Source organism: Rhipicephalus sanguineus, chromosome 1, assembly GCF_013339695.2.
Source record: "Rhipicephalus sanguineus isolate Rsan-2018 chromosome 1, BIME_Rsan_1.4, whole genome shotgun sequence".
NCBI lineage: Eukaryota > Metazoa > Arthropoda > Arachnida > Ixodida > Ixodidae > Rhipicephalus > Rhipicephalus sanguineus.
In genome coordinates this window covers 313,324,512-313,349,292 of record NC_051176.1, presented here as the reverse complement: position 1 = coordinate 313,349,292, position 24,781 = coordinate 313,324,512, and the positions used below count along the sequence as shown (strand labels likewise).

The following is a 24,781-nucleotide window of genomic DNA, read 5'->3' as shown; positions in this document are numbered from 1 at the left end:
TAGAATCATGCAAGGAAGACGTTGCCGCATGAAACTCAGCTTGTAAAATTTCATTGCAAGCCTTCCGTAACTCTTTTGGGGGCAGTGGGACTCATATGTCCTACTTTTTTCTTCGCCATGTTCCAATTTTTTAGATCAAAACCACTGAATCGATTGCTTTCAGATTTTTAGTGCAACCGCGTGGATATTCTAGAAAGCGGTTTTGGTTGTTGTTTTCATGGTATTCGCAAGGCGCCAGCACATACACGTGTTCCAAACGAACCATTCCACTTGCATGCGCTGTATCCTTTTTTCATCAGAATTTGGTCCGCTCTCCACCCTATTCAGCACAAGCAGTCAGCTTGAAAAGTTTATTTAATACTCATGTGCTATTATAGTGGTTTTGCTCGCTCCTACCAATACAGTTTCCTCAAAAATTTGTGCAATACAAAGTTCACAATCTCTTAGTGATATATCTTCGAAAGCTTAGTCAGTATAACATTGTGTGCAGCTGATTGCAGTATCCAATTTTCATTCTGCTTCGTGCACGGAAGTATCTTCCCGTGCAGGAAGCAGTTGAGCTTCCTCCACGGGCAAAAATTAGACTGTTGCAGGCATGCCCAGTACCCACATCTGCTGCTTGAGTGCCGTTAGCAAGTGGATGCACAATAGATATTTATTTGAGTTTATTTGTCATAGAGGCTCTGTCATTTGTAGGCTCTGTCCTTTGTAGTTTGTAAGGCAGCAGCAAGTTCACATAAAAAAATAAAAGTTTATTTTTTCTGAAGTGACTGTCTTACAGTGGTCAGTGGGACACACATGTCCAACTTTTTCATATACACTCATAGGGCAGCGGGACACATGTCTCACTTTTTTCTCGAAAACCGTTAGCAATAGAGAGCTCAAACTTTGTACATATTATAAGAAGCTGCCACCTTCAATAGGTGGCGTGCGTTGTTCATAACATTATGCCCCGTAAATAGTTAACTCAGTGTGCACTTTGTTTCACACAAGCAGATGCATCCTTGATGCACTGTTCCTTTTCTTTTTATTAATTGCGGTGTACATGTATGTATGTGCATGCGGTGTACATGTATCAAATTTTCCAGGATGTTGTTGCCAGCAGGAAATAGGAAACTTCTTCATTGTTTGTAGTGCATTCCAATCTAATTTCTGTGGTCAATTTTTTGTAACATTCCTAATCATCTCTTCCAAAGAATTTCACTCTGCAAACGTCCGAAACAAATTTCATGTAACGCAGTTTACTTTCAATTCGGGAACGTGCCTGTCTAAATTGAGCATCAGGCTCCAAGAGCGTGAGCTCCTCTTAATGAGTGAGACATTGATGATAGCATGCCCTTCGGGAATGCCAGTATTCTTTGCTACAGATGCCCCTGGAGGAGAAGGACGCATCCTGACAATCCAAGGGGACAACAGGACAGTCGTGTTGTAATAAGGTTTCAGACTCTGGACATGCACTGTCTCGCATTCACATCTTGAGTAAGCGGACAGTGGGACCGGCTCCAAGATCTAGTTGACAGGGTACGCATGTACAATGCGGTAGGGAATGCAGTATCTGGCGACGAGTTTAGAAAACAGGCCAGTGGTCCATCAACCGGACTAAAAATTGGCCGCGTATCTGCGTGCTTCGCTGCAAATGTCGTCTAAAGACGATAGAAGAGGCGCTGCGTGAGATATGAACGCCATCTGGCAATACGTCGGGAAACGTGAATATGTGTTGCGAGCTGGTAGTCCCGGCGCAGCAGCAGGCAAGACCGGCGGGGACGCCAGCCAGCCCGAACACGCGGTTTGGCGCGAAGCGCCGACGCAGAAGAAACGTCCGCACTCAACGAGTACTCTCCACACACTCTTTTATATTCACGTCGCCTGGGTAAAGCAGGAATGCCAGAGCGGCGCCCCATGGCACTCGTACAGTGCAATACTGAACTGAAACCGAAACACAACAATGAGCTCGCGCAGAGGGCACGAAGGAAGCCAAGTTTCGGCGCAGTCGCATTTTCAGCGCAGCTTAAGAAACTAGGGTCTCTAGAATTACGTATCTATGTATTTTCTATTAAAGGATCACACCACTTACCTAGTGATGTTGCTCCTCAGATATGCGTAATGTTTGCTTTTTGATCAACCATGTACACAAGTATGAACCTAGTGAGCCGTTCACGATGGCTGGCCCTTGTGCAAGTGGTTCAACTTTGGCCGAGTGGCTGAATCGAGGGACGTGCCGACAAACAGAAAGACAGACAGAAGGACAGACAGAAAGACAGACCAAAATTTCTGCGTTTAAGTTCCCCAAGAAAGACTATCGTCTTTAAAAGTCAGGCTGGTGAGTGTATAGGGAGCTTGGTTGTCATCACAAAGGATCTTTTGGAGCCCTTCGTCTTCTGTCATGAACGAGCAGGCCAGCTGACGGCCTTCCTTAGTGTATTAAGAGGCTACAGACAGTGATGTGCACTCTGATGGGTCAAGCCTGTGAGGTAGAAATTTAAAATAATAATAATATCTGGCTTTAACGTCCCAAAACCACAATATGATTATGAGAGACGCCTGGGGCAGAAATATGTCAAGTGTACACGTATGTTCACAGCCACACATGAAGAAGAATGGAGAAGAAGATGATGTTTCACGAAAAGAAATGAGGACAGGTCAGCCTGGAAAGCAAGTTGAAATATGTGCCCCCTTCTCTCCTCCCGCCATTTTCACTGTTTCACTGACTGCTTTTATTTGCCCGATAAAGTGGATAAATACAGTGAATGCATGCGCATTAACGCATTTCATCAGAAGCACGCGCTGCATTCTTCATGCTTCGCGGCTCTTGCGCCGCTGTATTGAATTTTGATCCATGACTGAGCAAGAGCTCCCCCCTCCAAATCTTATCGGATTATTCTTCACAGAAGGGGGGGGGGGCACTTGCTCAGGATTTTATGGTAGCCCCGCCACGGTGGTCTAGTGGTTATGGCGCTCGACTGCTGACCCGAAGGTCGCGGGATCGAATCCCGGCCGCGGCGGCTGCATTTTCGATGGAGGCGAAAATGTCTGAGGCCCGTGTACTTAGATTTAGGTGCACGTTAAAGAACCCCAGGTGGTCGAAATTTCCGGAGCCCTCCACTACGGCGTCTCTCATAATCATATCGTGGTTTTGGGACGTTAAACCCCAGATATTATTATTATTATTAGGATTTTATGGTAGCGCACTTGGAGTGTGTTTTAGGACACTCTGATAGAATTGGAAATGATATGGCATGCCAGTGAGGAATAATTTGAAGAAAAGTTTTGATGCAATTCTGCTATTGGACTGTCCCCTTGCTACAAAACAATGGACCTTTTTTGATGTGGTAAGGCACACATTTACTACAAAATACATATGGCATTCTATCAGAAAACAACAATTAGTAAAGGGTCAGACTGAAACATGCAGTTGTTTGTGCCATGCCACTGGCAACTGTGTGAAAACCTTAAATGTGTGCTTGTGCACAAAGCAGTTTTACTATTTAAGCAACTTGCATGCCTCCTTTAAGAAGCTATTCACGTAACATAGAAATCTGTCTAAAGATTCTTGGGGTTCACAACAACTTTCACATAACAGGGGACGTCAGGTTATGTGAACATGAAAATGGAACTGTACCAACAAGACCGCTTGGCGACCTTGCTACAGAAATGAAAGCTGCTACTTTTGCATTGAAGAGAAATCTGCAAGTGTGTGCACAGTTGTTCAAAAAGGAAGTCGTTAGGGTTGATTCTCTTAATCGAATCATGTCCATTTCAACCAAACCAAACGACTTTAAACTAGCCTGTGGAGTTGAACAGTAGACCTATGATGTACTTCAGGTATATGTGGGATCATGAAACATTCCTCGATCATAGAAAATGGCCTGGGCTGGTACTGAAGCCTGGTAACGACATGACGGAGCTGACATCATATGGAAAGTCAGTAAGGTAGCTCAACTCTGAAGACATTCCGACCACATATGCATTTGGCTGTGTGAGTATCAGCATAAGTGTTTGGAAAAGAAAGGCCAAAGGACTACTCTCCACGCAGACTTATATCGCATTAATTGGAATGTCAATACCAGTGTAAAAATCTCAGTTTATGCTGTACCCTGGGATATGCCAGTGAGGTACAAGGATGAAAATGTCACTTCCAGAAGCATCAATTCAACAATCTAAATACATGCAATTCCTCGGGTCACACTAGACTCCAGGATGAGTTGGAGATGTGCTGTAGACACGACAATCACGGCTTCTTTACCGCATGTAAACATCTTTTGAAGGTTGGCAAATACAAGCTGGAGGAGCCACCTATTATCAATGACAAAGTTGCATACAGCATTAAATGTCAACTGCGTGCTCGACCATTTGCCCCTGATCTTCCCATGCGAGTCTCAGTACGAACAACTGGGAACACTTTGTTGTCAAAACCTCAGAGTTGCCCTGGGATGTGGCAAGTGTAAAGGCACTTCGCGATTCTTTGCTACCACCACTGCATCTTCTCGCCTCTCAACAACTGCTGACGCAGCTACACTGACTAGTAAATGAATGGAGCCCACGATAAGCACTGCTCAGTTCAGCAACGTAGGGAATCGCAAGCTTTCAAGGCCCTCACTACTTTTTGTCATTTGCCTCGGATTCCCCAAACAAAGGCAGCAACTTTGACTCGAACAGCCTTGGTCACGTGACAATATAGACTGCTGGCTGACAATTCCTCGGACACGCAGTGAGCGCTCCACTGCTATAGCAGAACGATGCTACTTGGTGCACAAATAAAGGCATGCCCACCATCGGAAAGTGTTGACTGACAGGTCGGTCGAAATAGAGCATGGAGCGAACACTGTAGCGTTCATACTTCGGTCTCTCAAAGTGACCAAGACTGAGTGACTTGAATGCGTAATTTAATTGACAGTACATCAAAACATAGTGATTGAGCCAGCCCTAAAGAAACTAAAGTCTTGCAAGGAGCAACACCTTGTGGTACTGTGGAGTAGCAAGCCTGCTCTGCAACTGTTATGAAGGAATTGGTCTTGGAGAAGTGAACACAAGGATCTCTGCACATTTTGAAAGAACTTCATAGTATGGGACGTACTGAAGTAGGACTCAATAAAATGCTTCAATGGATTTCGTTGCATGGGGATATAGCGCGCAATAAAGTGGCTAACAGGCTTGCTTGGAATGCCTTAGAACTTAAAGCAACAAAGAAAGCTTCCAAAAATCCCCGTCTTCTAAGAGACTGTCATGAAGTGTTTCTATTTTTTATGGCTGACACATCCCCAGCCATGTATGATAAACGGGCTAACCAGGGCAAAGACCTTCCTGCTACAACACATCAGAGTGTGGTCAGCGTGTGCACCAGCATGGATGCACAAGATCAGGCTTGCCACTACGCCATTATGTCCAATTTACAAGATCTATGGTGATATGAAACATTATTTGTTGAAATGCAATGATATTAAAGATTGAAATGTTTGCTTTATGCAACATAGTGCTTAGGCTTGCCACATGACTGACTGAACGTAACTTCTCTAGCTGCTACTGCTGTAGGCAAAGCTGCAGTCTCGGTGTAACACATGAGACGGTCTCTGCCAATTATTCATCTGTTCTCAGAATTGTTCAAGGCAGTAGGTCGTATAAATTCACATCGAAGTGGTAAAATGGGCAAGCCAAGCAAAGTAGAGGCTGAAGTGTACCGCCCGAGCATTGAGGAGGGCGTTCCACCGGTGGCAGGCAGTCTAAGCATCAGTATACTTGCACACCAATGTTTAATTTCCACAGCAGTAGTATCGTCCATGAAGGGAGTTGTAGGTTCTGAGAATGGCAGTGTCAGTGCTTTCTCGGGTAGTTATAGAAAGCAGCACATATTTACATGCACACGTAGTACAGAGGTGATTGCCTTAAATATAAAAACAAGCAGCTTAATGAGGGAGAGCTGTTGAGGAGGGATAAGCTAGTGGACAAGTCGGAAAGGTGCAATGTTCGCAAACCCAAGAATCCTTGCGACAACATGCCTGCAAGGTTATTTCGCGACAACACACAGGCCAATGAAACTTCAGAGCGTCTTTATGGAATTAGGCTAGGAATATTCTGCAACAGCACGAACGACACCCTTCTAGCAGATGACGTCCGTGTATTGTCAGCTTGCCTGCAGCAAAATGCGACGTCTTTATGCTGGCCAGCAGAGGTAAAGCACGTGATAACCACACGAAGTCGAACATGGTGTGTTTGAAAATGTCCAGAAAAGGACTACAATGTCATCAATGTAGCACACCCAAGTATTTGCACTTGTAGCCATGAAGGATTTCTCTAATCATCTTTTCAAAAATATAACCGGGGTGTTGCACAACGCAAACAGCGTGACACCAAACTTATGCAGTCCGATCAGGAGTGACGACAGCAATCTGCGGACAACCAGTGTCGACCATCAAAACTTCCCAATAACCATAACAGAAATCTGAGGATGACAAACACAGGTGATGCGCGTAAGTCTGTTGTCCGGTGTCCACTACGTGTCTTCACAGCAAAAAAAAAACGGACCTGAAGGCCTTGCGAAGGGACGTGTGCAGTGGTCATGGTGGCTGGCACGGCATGGGTTGGCATCACAGCTCAGTCACATGATACGGGCTGTTGAGGGGGCGAAGTAGCAACGGAGTGCATGTAAGTAGCCCAGCGATAAGTGGCTGTTCATGCTTCATCTCATTAAATCCTGATTGACAAACTGCTATTCTGAAAATGGCAAAAAAAGACCTTAAAATTGACAAGTGAATATCAAAAGAAGTGTGCAGCAGGTATTCTCTTCAAAGCGACTATGTTGAAGCCTAACATATAATACAACTGTTGTGATGCCATGCCGACAGTCTTCGAAGATTATGCTTCTTGCCTGGCGCCTATCTCAACAGAAGCCTCGCAAGGCAGCAACAGCTAGGAACCCACCATTGCGTTCTCAACCTAATAAACGAGAAGCCAAAGGAGGAGAGACATTGTATGACATTTCAAGCACACAAGACTACACTAATGAGTGCACTAGAAGTGTTTCCGCACATGCCACAAGCAGTCAGTGAGTCGGTAATGATTGAGTTGTTGTTTCATTGTTAGCAAGACTGCATGCTCAAATTTCCTGCTACCTCTCACACTGCACAACGTTGCTCAGCAAGTAGCAATAAAAAAAAATGTGACCACCTTCAGTGAGGACAATAATTATGGCTTGATGCAGAATATTGTTGGGGGTCCCCACAAAGAAGAAAAGAAGGCAGCTCTCCTTTTGCATTAGATTCTAAGCCATGAAATGAGCGTCGAAGCTACCCTGAAGATATAATAGACTGCATCATTTGGCACTTAGCATCGCCCATGCTGCTGATTGTCATCAGTTTTGAGCAGCAAGCAAAACAACATCACTAGAAGCTGATGAGACTGCAATAAAACTCGAGCGGTCATAAGACCAAAAGGCGAACACGTTTATTGAATGAAAAGACAGACGGAACAACAGTGCACCCTGAATCGAGTAATATGTGCTGATATTCAAGATGTAAAAACAGCACAATAGACAAGGACTGATGAAAATAACAGACACAAACAGCGCTCTTTTTACATTCATTATGTCCTACCAACACACCCAAGTTTCCACTCTACTGATTTTTAAGTTGGGACGACCACACAGACAATATTTTGCTCGTATTATTTTACACATGTAGAAAAAGATGGAGTAATAAACACGTGCAGGCGAGCACTGCAAAAGAAGGAGAAGTAGTTGGAACAATGAAGCGCAGTCGGTCCGGTTCCTTCGTGGATCGCTAGTTTTCTTTACATTTTGGTGCTGAAAATCCCCGTGCGGACAAGTTTCTCTGATCGCACGACTCGAAGGGACCTTCTACACGACTGTGTCGCGCTCCGAGCGCCAAGGAGTGACCACGGATCGTTTGTGATCGGCGTGGACCCCAGACCTCGAAATCTGATAGGTTGGATTGCCTCAAGACCAAGCGCTCAGCTCGACGAGCACAGAATATGAAGCTTCTACAGGAAGCACGGTCTGTACTGACGGATCCTGCTGTGAATGAGGCCAAGCTGACAGGTATTTATGACCATCTATCGGGTACCAACAGCGAGCTCTCGAAGCTTAATGATGCACTCAAAGAGCACCTCGCCGACGATGAGCTCGAAGCAGACTATCTAACTGTGGCAGAGTACGACGACCAAGCCATCAGCATGCTTGCAGAGGTTCGCTGCAATATCACTGTTTTTGGGATGCACGGAGAGTACAGCGGCGGCTGCTCCCCAGAATGCAACCCCGACAGCTCCTAATGCTCTGACCAGAATTGGCCCAAAGCTGGTGAACCTTGACTTGCCAACATTTAGAGGCGATATTCACGAGTGGTCAGCTTTCTGGGAGCAGTTTGAGCAGAGTGTTCATATTAACAACGCCTTATCGCCGACGAAGTTTTTCTACCTACAACATTACCTTGCGGGCGAAGCGGCAGCAGCGCTTTCTGGGTTCCCCACTTCCAAAGCCTGACACACAGACGCCGTGGATCTACTCAAACAACAGTTCGGAGATTGGAGAAGAATAGTACAACACCAGCGCTTTGCAATCTCTCTCATGTAAAATCAGGAAGCGACGTCCGAGGCCTCAGGCAACTTTATGATGCTGTGCAGCTGAACATTCGATGTCTGACTGCACTAAATATACAGACGATAACTTTCTCCAGAGCAATGTTAATTGACATTCTACGAGAGTCTTTGCCATACGAGGTCTTTCTGTCATATACACGTGCAAAGTGAAGCCAGGCTTTAGGACAACATGGGTCTGACACGAATGCCTCAGATCCGGCACTGGTAGCTTCAACGTCAGAATCGGAGTTACAAGAGCTTCTCATGTCCATACGCATCGCGTTGGAAAGCTGGGAGCAGTGTAAGCCATTCTCACAATGACGTGGCGATGACCATATCCTGAGTCATCAGAGAGCTCGAGGCAGCAGCACCGCTTCTGTACTGCACAGCGCATCATACACCTGGAGCGAGTGTTTCTTCTGTCGATCAAAAGAGCACGCAACACGAGCCTGCAACGCCAATATTTCTCTTCTTGCTAAGAAAGAGAAGCTAGCTAAAGACAACCACTGCTGTAGATTTTCATTGCGTGGTCACCAGGCACGGTCTTGCCAAGTCAGACTCTTCTGTTCAAGTTGTAACAGAAGGCACGCATCATGTATCTGCGACCCTCACAACATGACAACGAACGCTTCTTGACCAGTGGACGCTTCTGGTAGCGCAGTCGGAATGGTCTCATCACATACGATTACGCTCTCCAACAAAGATTCTTCAAACGGTTGCGAGAGAAATTACAGCAAAGTGTACCTGCAGACCTTTTTGCGCCTTTGTCATAAAAAAACGACAGATCACGATACGTCCGTGGGATACTCAATGGAGGCAGTCAGCAATCTTTCGTCACGGAAGATCTCGCGGTGAAAATGAATTTGCGGGTACTGGGAGAGACACGGGTTGCATTAAACACGTTTGGCAGCGCATCACCAACCTCTGTGGAAAAACGAAAAGTTGTTCAAGTTCCCCTGCGCAGCCAGTACTCTACCTACATCCACATCGTTCAGCCAATCGTCGTCCTAGTTATATGTCACGACATTCCTTCGCTGGCAGCTGATAGCCACTTTATGCAGAAGTTGCGTCTCGAAGGCAAAATTATTGCTGACGAAAAGAATTTTCTTCAAGCGGAGACAAAGACTGGCATCAGCTTGTTGATTGGAGCTGACCACCTTTGGAAAATTACTACTGGAGATGTAATAAGAAGCACAGAAATTCCAGAATTGGTCGCAATCAACACGGCGTTTGGATGGTCACTGCAAGGACACAGTCGTCAAGGTGACTGCAACACTAACCTCGTGGTCTGTGTTCTGCGAGTCGAAACGATCAGCGACAATCACACAATCTCACAGATTCCCCAGTCGTTTCAGCAACTTGAAGCAGCTGGCATCACAGATTCTGGTGAATCACCCTTACACAAGTTCACTGCACGCTTTCAAGGAACTATTAGCAAGAAAAACGACAGATACACTGTGGCGTGGAAGGAAGATGAGAAACCGCTACTTAGAAGCAACTGGGAAACTGTGCTCTCACGTCTACAAAGACTAACACGGAGGTTATCGATGAAGGAAGGATTGTTGCAGCGATATGACAGTCATCTGGCAATATCTGGAGTTAGGTCACGTTGAAGCGGTGCCTAAGGATATTCCTATGGATAAAGATCGAGTGATTTCCACACCACTGAGACTCAACGACAGCATCGAGGATATTCAGAACCAGGACATTACGAACGTCTTGAAGAGCTCTCAATTTGGTGCGCCTTGTTGGGATGGTCGGAAGAGACTCTTGCGATCACTCAAGTGTGCGCGCTCTTGTTGTGCGAGACAGGGCTAGAAAGATAGCGCCAGGCCACGACCACTTTTTTTCTGCCATCACGTGGCTGAGGTCCGCGCGTAGACAGCACGTGCACGCACAAGTGCCTTGAAGTGTAGTGTGTTCATTGTTTTTGTGGTTCCTTTTGACTTAGGGTAGTGTATTTAGTACGCCGTGATTATTTGTGACAGTTTTCTAATACGTGGGTATCAGTGAACAGATCTAGCGATGGTCAAAAAGACCGTAAAATGTTCAGGGTGCGGGGTAGGTTGGAAGATGGAAGTTTGTGCGGACGAGAAGGCAGAAGAAGCTGACGCCAAGTGCAGACAATGCGAATTCGAGGAGAAAATGGAGAACATGATGGCTGTCCAGAGTGGGCTCATGACGAGAATCTCGGAGCTGGAGAATGCGTTGGCTACAGAGCGAGAAAAGACGAAGGCCATGGGAGAAAGGCTCCGGTCAGCCGAGGAGGGCCTATCGAAGGTCGTCAAAGGGAACAAAGAAGACGCAGGTGATGGTGGAAGGATTAGGGCGACGACCCCCCGTGCGGGAGAGGCGAAGGGAACAGCAGGCATGGCAAATGCAGGTGCAGTGGTCACAGGGCCCACCTTCCGAGAAGTAGTTTTGAGGGAGGGAGGGAACAAAGCCGCAGCCGTGACTCACGCTAGTCACCCAGACAGCAGCCAGATGCAGGATACAGAAGGAATGTCTAAGCGGGTCATTATTGCCGGTGACTCAAATTTAGCCCGATGCGCAGAGGCAATCAAAGAAAGGGTGAAAGGAGATGAGAGAGTCTCGATAGGGACATTCCCAGGACATACGCTGGGGACAGTCATGAGGCAAGCGAGTGAAAAACTCGCAGCTAAAGCTCACAGACGTAACCTCGTGGTAATTGCGGCAGGGCTAAATGACGTGTTGAATGAAGAATCGTCAGGACTAGCGACGACCTTGGTGAAAGGGGTCGATAACATGCGCACCGTGTCCCCCCAGGTGGAAATTAAAGTATGCACAATACCGGAAGTACCAGTGCGCAATATCAACTTGCAAAGAGCGGTTGTCGACGCAAACAAAGAGGTATGGCGAATTAGTCGAGAGAAGGGTTTCGAGGTAGTGGATATAAACAGGGAGGTGCACAGGTGGGGCGGTTTCCAAAGAGACAGAATTCACTTCGATAAGAGGCTTGGTCATGAGGTGGGCTGGCGACTGGCAGGACGCGCAGTAGCTTTTTTGGGGGGCACGCGGGCCCCTCGGAGTCCGGGGTAGCTAGTAACAGGGAAAACAACCAGGACTCTTTGACAGGTAGTATTGGGAAAAACCAGAAAAAGGTAAAAGAAAAAGGGATAAGGCGCGTGTTGCAATGAGTTACATAAACATGCAGGGTGTCAGAAAAAAGGCAAAATGGTTAGAGATTGAGGAGCAGTTAAACAAAGAACAGATAGGCGTTTATGCGGTTACAGAAACACACCTTAGAGACTTGGAAGAGCCACCACATATTGAAAATTATGTTTGGGAAGGGTGCAACAGGATCATATCAGAAAGGAAAGGTGGGGGTGTAGGAATGCTAATTCACCGCGGCGCCAAATGGGTTAGAGTGAAACAGACGTGTTGAGAGCACCTCTGGGTTTTGGGCACAGTAGGTGGAAAGAAAACGTGGCTAGGGGTTGCCTACTTGTGGACGGGAAATAACTGCAGAGAAAAGAATCAGGAGATAGTGGATTGCATGAGTGAGGATATTAAAGGGGCCCTCCAACACTTTTTTTCATCGCTGCTGACCGCATCAACGCGTAGTGGCGCTCGCCAGAACTATTGCGGGCGGAAATGACGAAGATGAGCGCTGGCCTATGATTGGATAAATTTAACGTTAGAAGTAATAGCGGCGTTGCATCACAAAAGAGGTAATTGTTGGGTTTAGTTTCTCTTAAGCATGCTTTTTTCACTGAACACCAACTAGACAGACGATCTTAGACATTTCAGCTTTAAAACTGCAGCGCCCGGCAAAGAATGCGCCGAACGCCACGGCACTGGAGGGAAACGCGCTCGGGACGCTCCAGGCGCCGTTGTTTGTAGAAACTGAAGGGAAAAAAATGTAACAGCGTTGATATAGACGCCGTCGCGACAAGAAACACGACTAAAACTAGAAAACATGATAGAGGTGTTCACGATCTGCCTCGTTTCGGACGCGCAGTTCACTCTTAATGCACCACATTGTTTGTCACTATCGCAACGGCGTCATCAATACGTTGGAAAGACCGGCCAACATTGTATGCAAGCTTCCCGTACGTAGGATCTTTCAGTTCATTTCATTGGGGCGCCATCAGACGTCACATGGCGAGTGAAACGTGGTCAGGTGACCCCGCGAGAATCGAGTTGAGGGTAGGTCTCCGTTTTATTGTATTTTGAGTGTTCTAGGCTGAATAACTTCGGACTGCGTGCCCCTACCGCTGCCGTTCTTGCTGCACTAATCTCTTCAGCCTCCAGTTTACGCAACCCGAAAGTAAAAACTGTAAAACAATGAGGTCAGGAAAAGTGTTAGAGGGTCCCTTTAAGGAATTTGGTAATGGGCCTGAAATCATCCTTGTAGGGGACATGAATGCCCACATACACGACCTTGACGGATATTCAGACACCAATGGGAAGTTATTACTAGATCTCTGCGAGCAACATAGTGTGGAGATAGTTAACACGGGGCCTAAATGTGACGGCCAGATCACGTGGGAAGTCGGAAACAAACAGTCAAGTATTGATTATTGTCTCATGTCTGAAGGAATTTATCACAAACTGAGAGAAATGAGAATAGACGAGGAAGGGATTAAAAGCTTGGGTAGTGATCATAAACGAATAACATTACAAATGGGATATAAAACTGGAAATGAGAGCATAGAGTCAAAGTCTGGCACCTCGTATTTAAATGACAAACAAATAATAAATATAGCCACAAGAGTCGAGGAAGAAGTAGGCAAAATAGCAGGAAAGGACTGGGAGTACAGTGAGCTATTAGATCTAATGACGAAAGAGATAGGGAGAGAGAAGAAAACTATTTGCTGGAAAGGAAAGAGGAAGCCAAAAAGTTGGTGGAACAGGGAAATCCGGGAAGCGATCGAGAAGCGGCGTGAAGCATCACGGAATCATAGAAGGGCAAAAAAGGACAAGCGAAGTAAACGAAATATGGGAAATATATCTAGAGAAAAAATCCATTGTACAGAAATTGGTCGAGGCAAAAATTAAAGGCGAAAGTGAACGCTGGGTGACAGAGATTCACGAAAAAAAGGAGGCCGCGCCTAGGATATTTTGGAGCCACATAAAGGCGCTAGGTAGGAAGTCTGTCACAACGCAACAACATATTCTAGATGAAGGAGGAAATAAATTGGAAGGGTACGAAGCGCTAGGTTACATTCGAAAGGTAACAGCCGATTCGTTTAAAAAGAGCGTCCAGGGGATTTCCCCGGTGAGTAAAAGTGTGGCGGAGAGAGCAACCGAGCAAGAGCTAGTGCTGGAGAATTTCAATTGGAAAAAGGCTGAAGGAAAAATTCCAAAGCGCACTGCCGCGGGTTTAGATGGGATTCCCGTTAGCCTCATTAACGAACTAGGAAATAGCACTAAAGAAGCACTGCTGAAAGCTGTAGAAAAATGCTTAAAGGACAGGCAAATACCGGATAGTTGGCGAAAAGGTAGAATGAACTTGATCTATAAAGGCAAGGGAGAAAAGGATAACGTTCGCTCGTATAGACCACTAACCATTACATCGGTACTATACAGGTTGGCGATGCAAGCAGTAAAAATGAAAATAGAAAAGTGGGCAGAACACAACGATATTTTGGGACAACTCCAGAATGGATTTCGAGTCGACAGGCGGTTAGACGATAACCTGTTTGTTCTCACTCAGTGTATAGAAATATCTAAAATAGAAAGGAGGCCCTTGTACATGGCTTTTCTAGACATCACTGGGGCGTACAACAACGTTAATCAGGAAATTTTGTGGGATATATTGAAAGAAATGGGCATAGGCGACGACTGTATACAGCTTTTGAGGGAGATATACCGAGAAAATACAGTTTGCATAGAATGGGAAGGAATGAGTAGCAAAGAGAACGTTGAGATGAGCAAGGGGCTGAGACAGGGATGTCCTTTGTCCCCGCTGTTATTCATGCTGTACATGGTGAATATGGAAAAAGCGCTAGAAGGTAGCAACTTTGGTTTTAATCTTTCACACAAACAGGGCGGCGTGATGATTGAGCAGAAGCTTCCAGGATTATTTTATGCTGACGATATTGTCTTATTTGCTGACAGTCGAGAGGATATACAGCAGCTGGCGGATATATGCGGAAGGGAAGGGGAAGCTCTAGGACTAGGATTTAGTGTAACAAAATGTGGATTGATGGTATTCAATGACCCTTGTGATCAGGCGGTGTCAATACAGGGCCAAGAAATACCGAGGGTGAGCGAATACAAGTACCTCGGAGTATGGATAAATGAGGGTGACAGGTACATGGAGGTACAGGAAAAAGCCTCAACAGCAAAAGGAAAGAGGAATGCTGCAATAATGAAGCACAGAGCATTGTGGGGATGCAATAGGTACGAGGTGCTTCGAGGTCTGTGGAAAGGTGTAATGGTTCCAGGGCTTACTTTTGGGAACTCAGTTGTGTGCATGAGGGCAGAGGTGCAATCGGGAATGGATATAAATCTAAGGACTGTGGGACGCCTCGCGTTGGGTGCTCACGGGAAGACGACAAATGAGGCCGTAAAGGTCGATATGGGATGGGCAGGTTTTGAGGCGAGGGAGGCTCAGAGCAAAATAAGGTTCGAAGAAAGGCTAAGGAATATGAAGGAGAGTAGGTGGGCAGAGAAGGCGTTCCGTTACTTGTATAGGAAGAGCGTGGACACACAGTGGAGAAAAAGAACTAGGAGGCTCACTAGTAAATATACGGCTGGTAGTGAAAGCAGTATGTCAACAAAGAGCGTTAAGCGAAAAGTCAGAGAGGCGGAGAGGATTTACTGGATGGCAGCTATGGAGAAAAAACCGGCTTTGAGTAACTACCAAAAGGGCAAAAATGAAATAAGGAGGGAGGCATTTTACGACAATTCAATGGGAAGCGCTTTACTGTTTGAAGCGAGATCGAGTTGCCTTAGAACGGGTAGTTATAAAGCGAGATTCGGTAAAGAAGAAGAACAATGCACGTGCTGCGGGGAAGATCAGGAAACGGCGGAGCATGTTCTGATTGAATGTGGAGACATCCACCCAGGTGTGCGTTTGGGCACGAGCCTACATGACGCCTTGGGTTTTAGAGACAATGGAAAGCTGAACACACCCGCGATTGAAATAAGTAAGAGACGGTTAGAGTATTGGTGGCAGAAAACTAGAGAGAAAGGACAAAAATAAATATTGGGGAAAAAAAATAAGGACAATCTGCCGTAAAGGGCACAGAACGGAGCTGAAAACTTAAGGTTTTTTTTCTTCTGGAGTAAAATAGTTTTAATTGAAGTAAAGACACTAGGCCAACGCAAAAAAAAAAGAGTAAAGGTTTTTTTTTCGAGCATGGTGGCACACTTGTCACCGCCCCGTTATAAAGGGGACGCTCATAGCATCCATCCATCCATCCATGTGCGAGCCGAGCCGACCGGTGGCCGGAGCTGTAACGTGACACCAAAGTGGACCCCCTGTGGTGAGCACGGGTGTGCGACTGTGCGCGGGCCCCGGGAGAAGGCAGAAGAGGGACGGCTGTGCAACTGGAGAGACGCCGTATTCTTGTCTCTCCAGCAGTTTTCTTTACTTTATCTAAATAAATGTTGTTCTTTTAAAGTAACCGTTCTTCTTGCCAGTCTTTCCCTAACGTCTCCCGAATCATAGTTTTACATCTAACACAAGTCATCATTAGCAAGGTGCTGGGAAAGTGCAAACTCGAAAGTGAACAAACTGAGATTTCACTGTTGGCGGAAGATGCAGTTTTTAACTCAATACCACTGACCTGCACGTATACAGACACTAAACGTTCATCACTGGCTTCTCCACAGTGAACCAGCGACTACGAAGCTCGAAGTGCTCAGGCTACTCGACGTGACAGCAAGAAGCTGAGATACTGTCAGAAGCTGGTACACCACCAGTGGATCCGGTGGAAGAAGGAGTACCTATTACGGGCACTTCACCTTTGCCCAGCATATCCTAATAGCAGTCTGGTCAGGGCGATTTGGTGATCAAGGAGCTTCGCACTTTGACATGTGGTCCTTAGGGCGAATCGTAGGCGTTTACCCTGGTCAAGATGGCATAATTCGAGCACGCCGAGTAAAAGCCCAAGAAGCAAGTTTTTAAGACTACCTGCACACAAATTCTATAAGCTCGAGTTGTGCAGCTCTACTGGGGGGCGGGATTATGTAGGAAAAGATGAAGTAATGAATGCGTGCAGGTGAGCACTGCAAAAGAAGAAGGAGAAGAAGTTGGAACAATGAACGGCTGTCGGTCTGGTTCCTTCGTGGATCGATAGTTTTCTTTACAAGACATCAACTCAATGGGAAGGTTCTGCTTGCCTGGGTCAAAGAATTCGTAGCAGCAGTGGAGTCGAGTGGATTTATAGTAGTGCATATAGTGACCAACAAGTACTTTGCAAACAAAACGGCATTTCAGCTGCAAAGTTGTTAATTGTCCACAACTGTGAGCCAGCCATGGGACGACAGAGTCAGTTTTTTTAGTTTTGACCCTTGACACATTCTGAGGTCCAGAAGGACAAAACAGCAAAACTTACTAGAAATTTTGATGCTGAAGCAGGTCTATCTGTCAAATCTGGAGAAGATGAATTTGCTTCAAGCCACACAAGTATTCTCACAAGTGATTGCAGCATCTGCAAGCTAGCTCCCATAGCAACTCAGCTGCATGCACCTTCGAGGAAGCAGGCTCTACAACTGGCTTTATGAAGAAAATAAAACTGTTAAACATTTACGATAACTTGTAGCGGGTGTGACTGCTAGATACCTATTTCACAACAGCAAGGTTGCTCAGGCTGGAAAATGAGCTGTTTCATGAAAAACATCCAAGAGTGTTTGCTTATATCATGAGAGGATGGCTTTTTGGACGAAGCATTTCATGTTTTATTACGCACTATCATATTTATGGTGCAGATGACGCTGTGCCTCCTAAGCAGGGGTGTCGATATGTCTTGACAAGAAAATTTAATAGCAATTCAAGTGAGGCCGTCTTCGGGGGACTGAGCTCCATGTGTGAAGGCAATGATGCACCTCATGCCAGTGGCGTAACAGCCCTTGACCACACTGTCAAGAAAAGCAGACCTTTGATGCAGTTCCACACATCAGATGTCAAGAATGCCGAATAGCGAAGTGGCTGTACTTAGGAGGTACTTGATGAACTGAATTGCCCAAGGAACAGCAATGCAATGCCTCACCATCACGAACACACTATGACTTGCACTACATTAGCGATTATCTCGTGAAGCTCATCAGCAAGTATGGGTGTGTTGCCTGGCTGCTTTCAACTACCATAAAAATAACGTTTTGTTTGAATTTGTGAAATACTAAGACAGGAGTGGCCTTCAGTACCTGAACCTTAGCATTCTGGTTTCGTGCACTCCTAAGCAACATTGTAAGTTTTTCACACCATAGTGTTGAGACGCACGTGATGCAGAAAATGTGATGTCAATGTCAGCAGTGCTGTCCATTAGCGAAAAAAATCTCAATGGATGCAAAGAATAAACATGAGGGATTGAACAGCTATCGAACACAAGCGTTCTGTGTGGCAGTAAAGTATTTCACAACGGAGCCACGCCCATGCTTGAAACTGCTTTGGAAAAAGACCCTACAAAATTGTCATCTTGGGTGAGGAGTCAGAATGACAGATGTAATAATGCGTGATAGAAGCATAGAACTGTTGCAGACATCACACTATGTCAGCTGTGTAACCAGTGGGTAGTTTAGAGATGCCAGACCATTACAAAGCGCACAGCCATAATTCATCATAATCACCAACAGCCACAGCATCAAAAATGCAGCTATGTAGGAGTGCATTTTGCTTTACAGACACGTACTAAGTACTCGGCAGCTGTAATTGCAGTTGGCACCCTAGGAGAGTTAAAACGGCCTATATTCCACAATGTGCACAGACGTTTTATCCTTCACAGGTGTCCACTGAAAAATGAAGCGTGGCAAGCCAATGAGAAGCCAATGTGAATGGGGCCTACTCATGCTATCGTACTTCACACTAAACGTTGAAGTCTAAGCATTCTCCAAGTGTTTTGCAGCAAGGCTGTAGATAAGTGAGCCACCTGCTACTTTACGAACACTTGCATACTGAACAGAAAATTATCATCAACTGGCCTTATATTCAAATTTTAGATAAAGCGGCTGTGGCTTCCCAGACTGAGTGCAAACGGTAGCTGACGCACCAGGCAAGTTGGTTGACATGACTGCAATTCTGATATTCATAAGAAATAACTTACTCTAACTCCGCGAACAGTTACCTAGTCAACAGAAAGCCCCTAGCAGGTATGTGCCACAGAAATCGGGCAAACCGCACTACTCACTACTGGCCCATTAAAAATAAACAGAAAAAAGCAAATAAATAAACTAGCAAACAGATAACCGCGTACATAAATAAACATACATAAATAACCTGCACACTGCACTTCTTGCCCACACGAATTGAGGTGGAATTGCTTTAAAGGAGCATATGCTGAATTTAAAAGTATTATTATTAAACGTATAAATGAATAAATGTAATAAATCAATCAGTGCACTACACAGCTTCGCTGGTCATCCACTTCCACGGAGTGGAATAGCTCAGGATCTTTTATAGAAAGCTGCGCAACATCTTAATGCAAACCTGCACACCGTGCTGGATTTAATCGTTATGCCTACTTGGAAGGTTCTCCTATTCTCATTTGCTCAGAACACCTCAACAACTGCCAAGGGCAGGTGATCGGCACGCAGGATTGTTGACAAGTTCCTTCGGCTACTTTTGGTCAACCACACAACATCTACCACCGACAAGAGCGACGAATCGTCGTATTCATCCAATTCGATGGGAAAGTATTTTAGCCTATTGCGACACGGTGTCCTCCTTTGGAAAAGAGGCTTACTTTTTCAATTGCTGCGCACTACTGGCAAGGAATCGACTACGAACACTGAGCTAATGGTAAATTAAGCATTCTTCTTGTCTACGTCTGCTTAGAACATTTTGCTACACGCACTAGCTTTCGTGAAGGCAGTGATGTGTTTAACGAGATGGTCGTTGGGCATTCTAGCAGGACTTTCAAAATCTGTTTTTTTAATCCTTATTGAATGTAACTTGAGTGGTCATTGGACTCGGTCTACGAAGATATATAGCATGACCAATTGTGCAGTAATGATATAATTATTTCTGTTGCAATAACAACTGCTCTCAAGTACATCATAATTTATTGCAACACTTCCACTTGCTTTAAATTTGGTCTACGGAACCATGGCATTGAATTATGTAAATTTCACGCATTTATGGAACGTCGATCATAATGCTCGTCTCAATGGGTTAGACTACAAGCACGATAATGGCTTGTATGCAACCTCCACTTCAGGGAACATTCACGCAACCACACAGATCGAAAACTTAGCACCGCGCTCCTAAATATTTCACGGTTTCCATTTCTTGAACACACTTCACAGCACTGGACAGAATTGCTCAGATGTGACACGCTGCGCAGAAGTTTCACCACAGCGCATACCATCGAGCACAACACTTGCACGACGTTGCGCATTACGAATGACGACAATGACGGAGCAATAAAACTTGCCCACCCTGATCGTATTGCCACGTGCGTTTCTTTATCACTTTTGCTGTATTCGGTTTTCGGCCACAAAGACTGTCAGCAACGCTCAGCGCGAACCGCGCCTCATTGTTCGAGAACCTTCGCGATCATTGTAGATCGTTTTGTTAAGATTGCGCGCAAGACGCGCACACTCGAGCTTATTCTAGAATTTGCACGACAGCCAGCGATAACGCTGGAATATTCGACGGCACATGTTTAAATGCCGACGCGCTTCACCGCTAGTCAGTTGATCGACGGTCGACGCTGTGTTCGCCGCTACCAGTGTATTGCTGTAGTTTGACTTTGAATTTCCCGGCCACAAGTTCGGCCAAATAAACAGTTTCATCTCGGACGTGCTGACTGCTGTCTTCGTCGACATCACGACCACGTGACAGTATTATCGTTGCTGAAGCTTCGGCTCGACTACTATTTGCCGCGACGAACGGCACACACAAAACACACCCGACGCGAACACTTGTTCCTGGGATTGAGAACTTTTCACTTTGGCGTGCACTGAACGCATATCTTGCTTAGCACGGTGCATGATTACGTGATGGAAATCCTCTAAATTCTTTGCGTTTACATTCGAAAGACGGACGGTACGAAGAAACACACGAAACAACGACACTCGCATCACCACAACACACTTTCTTCACTGCGTCCGTTTCTTTGTTCCGTTGACGATCGCACGCACTGACGGGGCCAGGAAGTGCACACGGGCTGGCTACCTTCGATGAACATCTCCGCGGGAGTTGTGTAGCGCTTATGATGACCACAACGATAAAATCAGCAGTTTTTTCCATCGCTGCAGGGATAGGCCTCGCGCCCGCTTCGAGCAAGCGCCATGTTTGCTGTAAAGGCGGCCGCCGGGCCGCCTTCGAGCAGCCAATGAGAGGCGAGCCTGGCAAGCCGGCAGGGCGGCTGCGAAAAGTTAGAACCGCTCTTCGTGACATCACAGGAGCGGCCGCTCTCGGCCGTGTGTGCGGGGCGGGTGTGCGGTGCGGGTGTGCGGATAGCGCGTGTTTAGTCCCTTAACTAGTCAGGCGGGTTTCGGGACAATAGAGCTCAAGTTGTCCCCGCTGGCCGCGGAGAGCGAAGGTGCATGACCTTTGAGGGAGGCATTCGCGGAATCTGCCATCGCTGTCTCGCGTACGCTGATACCACGAGGCGTTCGAGCCGGATTTTTATCTTACATCTCATGCATTTATAATAATAATAATAATAATAATAATAATAATAATAATAATAATAATAATAATAATATAATAATAATAATAATAATAATAATAATAATCAATCAATCAATCAATCATTTATTTAACGTGCCCAGGAACAACCGTGAGGTCTTTGTGCAGGCGCACGCAAAAAAAAACAATAAAAATCAACAATACAATACAGACAGGCCTCAGAAATAAAAAGAGCAAAAACACGTAGACAAAGAGAAATGAACACAAAAGGGGAGGAGTAAAATAAGACAATATGAGAAATATTGAAGGGGAATAAAAAATTAGATTGCACATATACAACTATGCGGAAAGACGGAGAAGGGAAGACTTTGTACATTGTGCCATACTATGTCAAAACAGTGCAAAGCTCGGATAAAAACAATGATTGTGGACTATGAAAAACGTCAAGGTCAAGAAAATTAATATTATAAAGACTTTGTACTCTGTGAACGGTAGAGTGTTGGAAGAAGCAGGCGGGTACATGAAACGGTCTGTTCTCTCTGGTTAACTTACGCGGAATTCGAAAATTAACACAATTGAGAAGTACAGGGCAGGATATGATACCGTGGACTAGCTTGTAGAGAAATAAGAGATCAGAACGATCTCGTCGGCAGTGAAGTGATGGCAGTGATAATGATTCAGCAGTATTTGAACGAGATCCAGAGTCATTTTTAGCAAAGCGATGGTTATATATGCTGAGGAATTTTTTCTGGACTCGTTCAATGGTGTTACCGCTGGATTGAGCAATGCCATTCCATATCACGGACGCATACTCAAGTTGCGAAAGACATATTGCCGTGTACAATTTGTGTAGGGCCATGGGAGACCTGAATTCTCGAGATATTCTACAAACACATCCGAGAGAACGAAGGCCCCGCATAGCAGCACGCTTAACGTGAGAAGAAAAGTTTAACGCGCTGTCAACAACAACACCAAGATCACTGATTTCATAAACCTTGCATAACGGCACAGAATTGACAAAGTATTGAAATGACACGCTAGATGTTTTGCGAGTGATAGATATGAATTTTGTCTTTGAGGTATTTAGAGAAAGGTTATTGCCGTTGCACCATTCGGAAAAAGAACACAAATCTGACTGCAGCAAGCGACATTCGTTAACTGAATGAATTTCCTTAAATATCTTGATGTCATCGGCATACAAGAGGAAAGAAGAATTACGAATGGCAAAAGAAACATCATTAACGTAAATTAAAAATAGGAGTGGGCCTAATACCGACCCTTGAGGGACCCCACTAGTCACTTTACACAAAGAAGAGGTTTGGCCATTTACGGCAACATAACAAGATCTATTGAGCAGATAGCTGTGCAAGAGATTCACAATCGACAAGTCAACGTCAAAGTTCGCAAGTTTAACCATAATCAGTGTGTGGCTGACTACGTCAAAAGCCTTGCTCAGGTCACAGTAGATTACGTCAACCTGTCCTCTCTGAGAAATAGGTGTGGAGATCTGCGTCATGAAACTAGCAAGATTTGTGGTAGTTGAGCGGCCAGCAAGGAAACCATGTTGATTTGGAATCAATGAGTTTTTCACACTAAAAGACAATATTTTGTGAAGAGCCAGTTCAAAGATCTTTGATGTGGCACATAGTAGAGAAATCGGTCGATAATTAGAAACATCTGTCTTAGAGCCCGACTTAAATACTGGGAAAACACGAGCAGTTTTCTACATGCTAGGAAATGTGGAAGTGTCCAGGCAGTTATTAAATATCGTAGTCAGTACTGGGACAAATATAGTACCATATGCTTTTAGTATGGCGGAGGGGATGCCATCTGGGCCACATGATAAGGATGGTTTTAAGCGCTTAATGCATTCGCTGATAAGATTTTCATCCAGCGACAAAGCACTGGCATGAGCTAACTGCCTTGGGCTGTTGTCTGATATCAGTGCTGGAGTCTGAGGCCTTATAAACGGATGAAAAATGTGTGGCAAAACAGTCAGCGACGGCATGGACTTCTACCCCATTTGAGTCTAGTAGTCTGAAGGACTCTCCGCTTTTGCTAGACCGTTTACGTACATACTTCCAAAACTCAGCCGGCCTGTCAGAGGCGCTTTTTTCTAAGAATTGAATGTACGAACTATGATCCCGTTTATATAGGCGTTTAGAGAGAGTTCGAAAAAAGCTGAACTCTTCCTTCCACTCGCTGGATGGAGAACATTTAGATTTCCTGTGTGCGTGATCTTTATGCTTCAGTGCACTGATAAGTTCAGATGAGAACCAGTGGGGATATTTACGTTGGTGAGGTGTATACTGAGGAATAAAATTAAGCATGCTGCTCAGTACAAGTTCCGTAAACCGATCAACCTGGTCATCAACATTAGGTTTGTCAGTAACCTGTGACCACTCAACGGTGGACAAGTGATGATAGAGGCCCGTGTAATCACCTCGCTTGAACGCAAATCTTGGAGATTTGTTTACGTAACTGCTGTAGCTCGTTGTTTCGGCTGATGCAGATAATCTTACGTTAAGTGGTGGGTGGAATTTGTCCGGACGTACAAGAGAGATGTTGGAGCGGGAAACTTCAAGGGGTTGATCGTTTGACACACACAGGTCTAAGACGTTGCCACTGGAATTGACGACTGAATTATGTTGCACTAGGGAATTAAACGCCAGAAAGTCCAAGAGCAGGCTGCACTTTTTCTCTGTGAAATGATTGTAATGAGAAAAGGTAAGCGTGCTACAGTCAATTCCAGGTGCAAAGAAATCCCCAAAAACAATAATTCTGTGCCCACTATGAGAAGATATCACAAGTTCAATAGAAGACATGACATCATGAAACGAGGCAGGGGAAATGCTGGGCGGTAAATAGAAGCATCCAATCAACAATTTTTCACGGCGCTCAAGGTTGATTTCTAGCCAGATCGATTCTTCGATAGTTTCTAGGTCTTTCCGTCTAACGGATTTCAGTGAATTGTCAATGGCAATCAGCACGCCACCGCCTTTCTGTTTGGTTTCACTGAAAACTCGGTCACGGCGGAAGGTGGTGTAGGTCGGGGGAAAAAAGTCCGATGAGGGAATTTCAGTGCCGAGCCAGGTTTCAGAAATAGCGATAATAGGAAAAGAAGACGAAAGAACATTAGAGAAAAACTCGAGTGTCTTGGTACGCAGACCCCGGGCATTTTGGTAGAATATGTCTACGTTACACGGCACTTTCGATTCCAGGCACTAGCTCAGAGGGATGAAGCATGTCATTGCGCAGCTCCCCACGAAATGGCTTGAAGAGGCATCCGAGGGGCCACATCGAAGGGTCATTCAGGCGTTGTAGCGTGTCCTCGTCAACTTCGATATAGAATGAAGAATATGACTGGAATCTTGTTTGAAGTCGCCGGCAGGAAATGGGAGACATATCGAATGAAGCAATATGCTTTTT

General features: G+C 45.4%; 1 long non-coding RNA gene across 1 annotated transcript in view; it reads left to right on the top strand.

Moving 5' to 3' along the window:
* Window positions 1–2,930: 2,930 nt before the first annotated feature.
* Window positions 2,931–24,781, top strand: part of LOC125756919 (uncharacterized) — a 496,701-nt gene continuing 474,850 nt past the window's right edge. Inside the window, exon 1 of the long non-coding RNA XR_007414875.1 lies at window positions 2,931–2,974. This is a non-coding gene — a long non-coding RNA (uncharacterized LOC125756919). The remainder of the gene's footprint in view (window positions 2,975–24,781) is intronic.